This window comes from Hyaena hyaena, unplaced genomic scaffold, assembly GCF_003009895.1.
Source record: "Hyaena hyaena isolate Hyena2069 unplaced genomic scaffold, ASM300989v1 scaffold_35, whole genome shotgun sequence".
Taxonomy (NCBI): Eukaryota; Metazoa; Chordata; class Mammalia; order Carnivora; family Hyaenidae; genus Hyaena; species Hyaena hyaena.
The window spans coordinates 2,836,844-2,842,860 of NW_024080667.1; positions in this window are offsets into that span (position 1 = coordinate 2,836,844).

Consider the following 6,017-nt stretch of genomic DNA (forward strand, 5'->3'; position numbering starts at 1 on the left):
GGCTGGAGGGAGGGACGACGTGGTCCTGTGCATGCCCCACCCCCACCCCGGTCTCGGCAAATCCCCACAGTGGCCAGAACCTGGGTTGGCCTCCTCAGGGGGTACCCTGGGGGGAGTACAGAGCCAGGAGTGGAGAAGGGGGTTCGGCCCCACGGCAAATCCCCAAATATCCCCAGTACAGGAGATCTCTCTGCCAGCTGGGCTGTTCCCACAAGGACAGGTCGAGGTGAAGAGCCGCTCTACTTGGCCCCAGGCTGGGAGACCCGCCAGCAAGCGTTCGGGGCCAGGCTGTGCTGCTGAGGCGACCTTGGGCAAGCCCTTGCCCTTCCTCAGGTCCTCACTGGTCCCTTCTGTGAAAGGCAGGAGTGGGGCCAGCTCAGCCCCGGGGACCCTCTGGCTCTGACCATTGGAGACTTGCAGCCCCTGCCCGGCCTTCGCTCCCAAGAAGTCGTGCCCCCCGGCTCCCTGGGCCAGACCAATAAACCAGGCTCGTAAATGCCTGGCGGGACAGCAGACCTCTCTCAAATAAAAAGATGTTTCCTAAACAGGGTTGAGAAAGAGCAGCTCTGGGGCAGCCCTGACTCAGCCATCACAGGGGCGCTGGTTACGGGGCATTTAGCTGCCCAGCCTCCTGGGCCAAGGGTCTGGGAACACCGGCTCTCTTAGTCACCCTCCGCTCTTTCCGGCCTCCTTCCTCCCCTCCTTCCCTCCGGAGACAAACTTGGGCTCTAATCCTGCCTCCCTGTGTGACCTTGGCCCTGCCTCTTCTCCTTCTGGGCCTCGGTTTCCTCATCTGTCAGATAGGGAGGCCAATCCCTGGCTGGCCTTGCTTCTGGATGGTGATAAAGCCCCAAGCATGTCAAGGAAGACAGTATATCCATGAAAGCTTTTTGCCACAAGGGAATAAATATGGGATGTAGGAATGACGTTTGTGATGGAGCGGGTCCCTTTCATAGACAGGAAGACTTTCCTTAGGGCTCCTCCATCAGACTAGAGATTCCTCCAGGACAGATCTGTGCCTCCCCCATTAGATCAGAAGGCTTGATAAAGAGAGAGGAGCTTTGCTAACTCTTAACTCCTATAAGGTAGGAGCTGTGTTTCCCCCATCAGCCTAGCTGATCCGTGTGGTCAGAGGCTGTGCCTCCCCATCAGATTGGAAGCTTCCCAAGGGGAGGGGCTGTGTCTCCCCCATGAGAGAGTAAACTCCTGATGGACAGATAGTTTGTCTCTACACTCAGTCTGGGGCACCCACAGAGCGTGGGCTGCACCTACCCCTTCAGACTGGGGGCTTCTTCGTAACCAGCACCCAGGAGGGCTGTGTGTGGGCGGCTGCTGTGCATGTGTGGCTGGTCTTTGGGCACCAGCGCCGGATGTCAGGCAGAAAGAGGCCGCGCATGTGCACACAGGGAAGCAGGAAGCACAGGGAGCAGGAAGTGTACCCTAAAGCTGAGCAGTGGCTCGGAACGAGGCGCCCGACCCTCGAGGCCACGCTGGCACCGGGCACTCCCAGGGCAGAGGGCCAGGGGCAGGCTGGGTCCTTCAGGCCCACGTTGGGGCTGGCTGGTCGGCTGGGGGTGCCGCTGGGGCCGCGGGGGGGCAGGCCCTGGGAAGCTGATGGGGAGCAGGTGGGGGGAGGGGTGGCAGGAGGTGTGTGCCTCGCCTGCTCTCAGGGTCAGTGCTGGGAGCGCTCTGAGGATCAGCTAACCCTTCCTCTCCTGGTACAGACATAAGGACCGGGGTCACAGAGGAGGTGCCCAAAGCCACCGGCCGGTCTGCGCGCCCCGTGTTAGCACTGGGCCGCGGTGCCTCTTCCGCTCTGCCTGCCTGCTTCTTGCAGTTGCACTCTTAGGGAGCCTCCCCTCCTATCTGGGGGTGACTAGAGCCCTCCCCGCACACCCTACTGTTAGCACTGAGCCTGGATGCCTGGGGGGAGGGGGCGGGCCCCTCTGGGGGGACTTCCTGCACCTCTTCCCTTTGCTCCGGACCTCTTCCTCCCTCCTCCCCTTTTACCCTTCGCTCTCTGGCTCTGTAACCGGCCCCTCTTCGCATGAGACTTTCCAAAATGTACCCCCGAGTAAAGGCACAGGTGGAAGTATGCCTCCGAGGGGCTCCGGGGTCCCAGGGAAGCGCAGACTCTCCCCAAAGGCTCCTGCCTCACATCTGCGCCCTGTGAAGTCTGAGCACCCTACTCTGCTTCCTACATGGGGCTGGCGGTTTATATTTTTTGTGGGGATTTATAGGCATTTTTAACGTATCCCGGATGTGAGCCTTTGTCAGACAATGAGTATCCTCTCTTGTACGTGAAGATTTAATTCATTCAGGCACGGGTCATTCTGGAGCGTCTGTGATGACTGGCCAGGCTGCGTTGGTCCCTATGCCTGTGATGGGCCCCTGCCCTCGAGAGAGAGCCCCCCTCGGCCGGAGGAGACACGTTCAGAAGGGGAAAGGCAGGTGGTTGCTGAGAAGCCAGGATTTACTTTACAAGCATTTTATTAAGGAGAATTTCTTCAGAACCCAGGTGGGGTGGAGGAAAAAGAAAAAAAGCTTTCCCTGTGTTTGTTTTCCGGGCTGGGTCTTTATAGTCTTTATAGCAGTGAGTACTGCTTCTAGAAGTTTCCTTGACTCCACAAGTCCCAGTGGGTGAACATGTGCTCACCTGCTGACCTCTCCCCTGGGTGCTGCCCTGGTTTTGTGTGTCATGGCCGGACCCCATCAGGACACAGCATGGAGCCTGAGGACGAATGTAGCTGATGTCAGCAAGAGTGAAGAAGGAAGAGTCACACTGTCTCTGGTCAGTTCTGTACGGCAGTCGGAGTTGGAAGCCAGGGAGGGGGGAGGGGGAGATGTCCCGGTGGGGGCCCGGTTCCCCGCAGAGAGGACAAGTTTGGGAGGTTCCTGAGCTGCCCTTCCCAGAAAAGGTAGCAGGAGGTAAGCAAGAAGGATGTGTCAGGGGCATGTTGATAGCCTCTAGCGCGTTGGCTACGGGCCATCTGATAAGACCTGGGTCATGCTTGCCAAAGACTTAATGAGATTTACTGTGTTCTCTTTGCAGCCAGCCAAAGCACCAGAGGACCCGGCTTTTACCTTTGGCTCGTCGCCGGCTGCTGTGTGACCCAGAGCCAGTCACTGCCCCCATCTGGGCCTCAGTCTCTCTGTCCCTTGCCCTTCCTCCTGCACCCTAGCAGTGGTGGTCGATCCAGTTTGATTGGCTGAGTAACCTGATGGCTCCCAGCCTCAGTTTCTCCATCTACACAGTGGGGATAAACACAGCCACCGCCTGGGAGGTGTTAGTGGCGGCGGCGGGGTGGGGGGTGGTGTGGGGGGGGCGGCGGCATACGGCCACAGGACCCAGGCAGGTGCAAAGCAGGCCATCAGTACATGTCCAAGTGCAGGAGCAGGAGGCTCAGGGAAAGGGAGCCCCTTGGGGGGCAGGGGGTTCAGAGGGGACATCTGCGCTCTGGGACTCACGGAGCTCTCTCTCTGCCCTTCCATCAGTGTCTCCATCTAGCTCTCTCTGGTTTCTGTTCCCCTCTCTGCTTTCGGTTTGTCTGTCTGTGTCCCTGCTGTTCTCTGTCTTTTTTCTGTCCTTTTGATCTCTGTTGGGCTTCCTTTGTCTCTGTCTCTCCCAGTGTCTTCCCGTCTCTGTACATCTCTCTGTCCCCTCTCTCTCCACCTCTCCTCTCCGGAGGCCTGTCTGGCTTCACTGAGCCACAGGGCCAGGCCAGTGTGGGGAGAAAGCTGGAGCTCAGTCCTTAGAAGCTGCTGGGCTCCCCGAGGCTGTCTGGTCGGCCGCAGGGTGGAGAGATGGAGCCTGAGGACTTGTCAAGGGGAGGTTGGACCCCCTGCCTGGAAAACTCGGGGGCTGCTGCCTGGCTGCGGGTGGGTGGGTGGGTGGCCGAGAACTCCTGTACCACCGCATGAGTCGATCATTTTCATTCAAGCCAGCTTCCTGATCCCTGCCCCCCGCCCCCCAGCTGAAGGCCTGGCCCCATCCTGTCCCTGGCCTCTGAAACACGCGGTCTTGCCTGAGAGAAGGGGAGTTAAAACAGGTGGTTTCCAGGAGCAGAGCCTGGGGCGGCTACTTGGAGAACAGAACATTCCCTGGGAGCCAGAGGCATCCAGGATGGCTTCCTGGAGGAAGTGGACTTCGACTGGTGGGGGTGGGGGGTGGGGGCGGTGGACAGAGTGCCCGCCACAGTCCTGGCCTGTGCTGAGTGCTTTGTAAACGTGACCTCAGTTTCTTCATCCGCGGTGTGGGGATAAGCCCAGCCACCGCCTGGGGGATGTCAACGGGAATGTGCTGTAAAGCCCAGCTCCTGGACCAAATGCGCACAAAACAAACCCCGTTTTGCAGATGAGGCCAAAGCAGTCCCAGAGGAGTCAAGCAGGGTCACCCGGCCAGTGAATGATGGGCCAGGGCCCGACCTGCCGTCTGGACCCACACCCCGTCCACTACTGGCACAGCCTGTCCGACTGCTGACCTCCCTATGCCCCAGTGCTCCTTCTTCCTTCCCTGTGTGGGAGAAACAGAGTGGGCTGCGTGGCCTTGGACAAATTGCTGGCCCTCTCTGGGCTTTTTACTAGTGACGAATCAGGTCGTTGGCTTTCTGGGAGGATCTGCGGAGCCCCAGACTCCTGATCGAGGGCTGTGGGTACTGCTGGGGGCGGGGTGGCAGGGGTGAGCAGGTGGGCTTTGGGCCCATACTGCTCTTGGTCCTGAGTGTCTTTTTTTGGTCTGTTTTAAATGTAACCCCCTTTACATGAAATTTACATGAAATGAAACTTCCCACTTATCTCTAAAGCCTCTTTCCCTGACTTTTTAGGAGCATAGGTGCCCCCACACCCCCACCCCAGCCATCGGGGCCCTCTCTGGGGTGGGTATCTGCCCCCAGGCTAGCCCCCGACCCCACGGCTCAAGCCAGGCCAAGGCCAGCGGGGGCCAGGTGGCCAGGGCCCATGTCACGGAAGGCTCTGGGGTGTGAAGGTGCCGGAGAGAATGAGTTGGGTGGCTGGGGCTCAAATGGCCTTAATGGTGTGAGGCCGCTAGGACCAGGTGTCTCTGAGTCCTGCCATTTGGGCTCCGGGCCAGACACAGGTCAGTCTTGCCTCCCCAGGACAGGGGTTGGGGGCATGTGTGATACAAGGAGAGGTCAGGCCAGCGGCCCCTGCAGCCTAGAAATGCCAACAATGTAGCAATTAACACACAAGCTCTGAGTCCCATGGATGGGGCTGCGGCTGTTTCCACCCTCATTAACAAGGGACGCAGGCTCCACCTCCCTCGGACTAGATTTCTTCCTCTGCCCAGCAGATGCCATAGCACTTGGCTGCCTGGGTTCGAGAAGGAATGATGGCCGGTGCTCAAAAAACGCAAACTCCGATCGTTACTATCTTTCTGTCCTCACACGTGTCCCCGGCCCTCAGCACATTTCCCTGTTGTGGCTCTTGGAAAACTTCCTTGTAACAAAGCGTTCATACACCCATGTTCCCCGGTTCCCCGTTAACCGTGTTCTCCTCTAAGTCAGGCTGCGGTCGGGTCTTCTTCCTCTCCTCATGGTCTGGCCCGTGGTGGGCGCCCAAGAAATCTTTGTTTTAAAAAGAGATTTTTTTTAATGTTTATTTTGGAGAGAGAGAGACAGAGCACAAGCAGGGGAGGGGCAGAGAGAGAGGGAGACACAGAATCGGAAGCAGGCTCCAGGCTGCGAGCTGTCCGTTGCAGAGCCCGATGCGGGGCTCGAACTCACAAACCGTGAGATCATGACCGGAGCTGAAGTTGGAGGCATGACGGACTGAGCCACCCAGGCACCCCAAGAAACCTTTGTTGAATAAATGAGTGAGTGGTCTGCAGAAAGATGCTGAGATTTTCTGAGCAATGGTTTCTCCGCTGGGGGTCCCAGGAGATGATGTCTTGTCAGCAGCAGAGGTGGTGAGGACAGCAGCTGCACAGGTGAGATCTGGATGCAGTGGCCCTGGTGGACAGAGTTGCTCTACAGGAAAGAAGTTTTTTTTTTTTTTTTTTT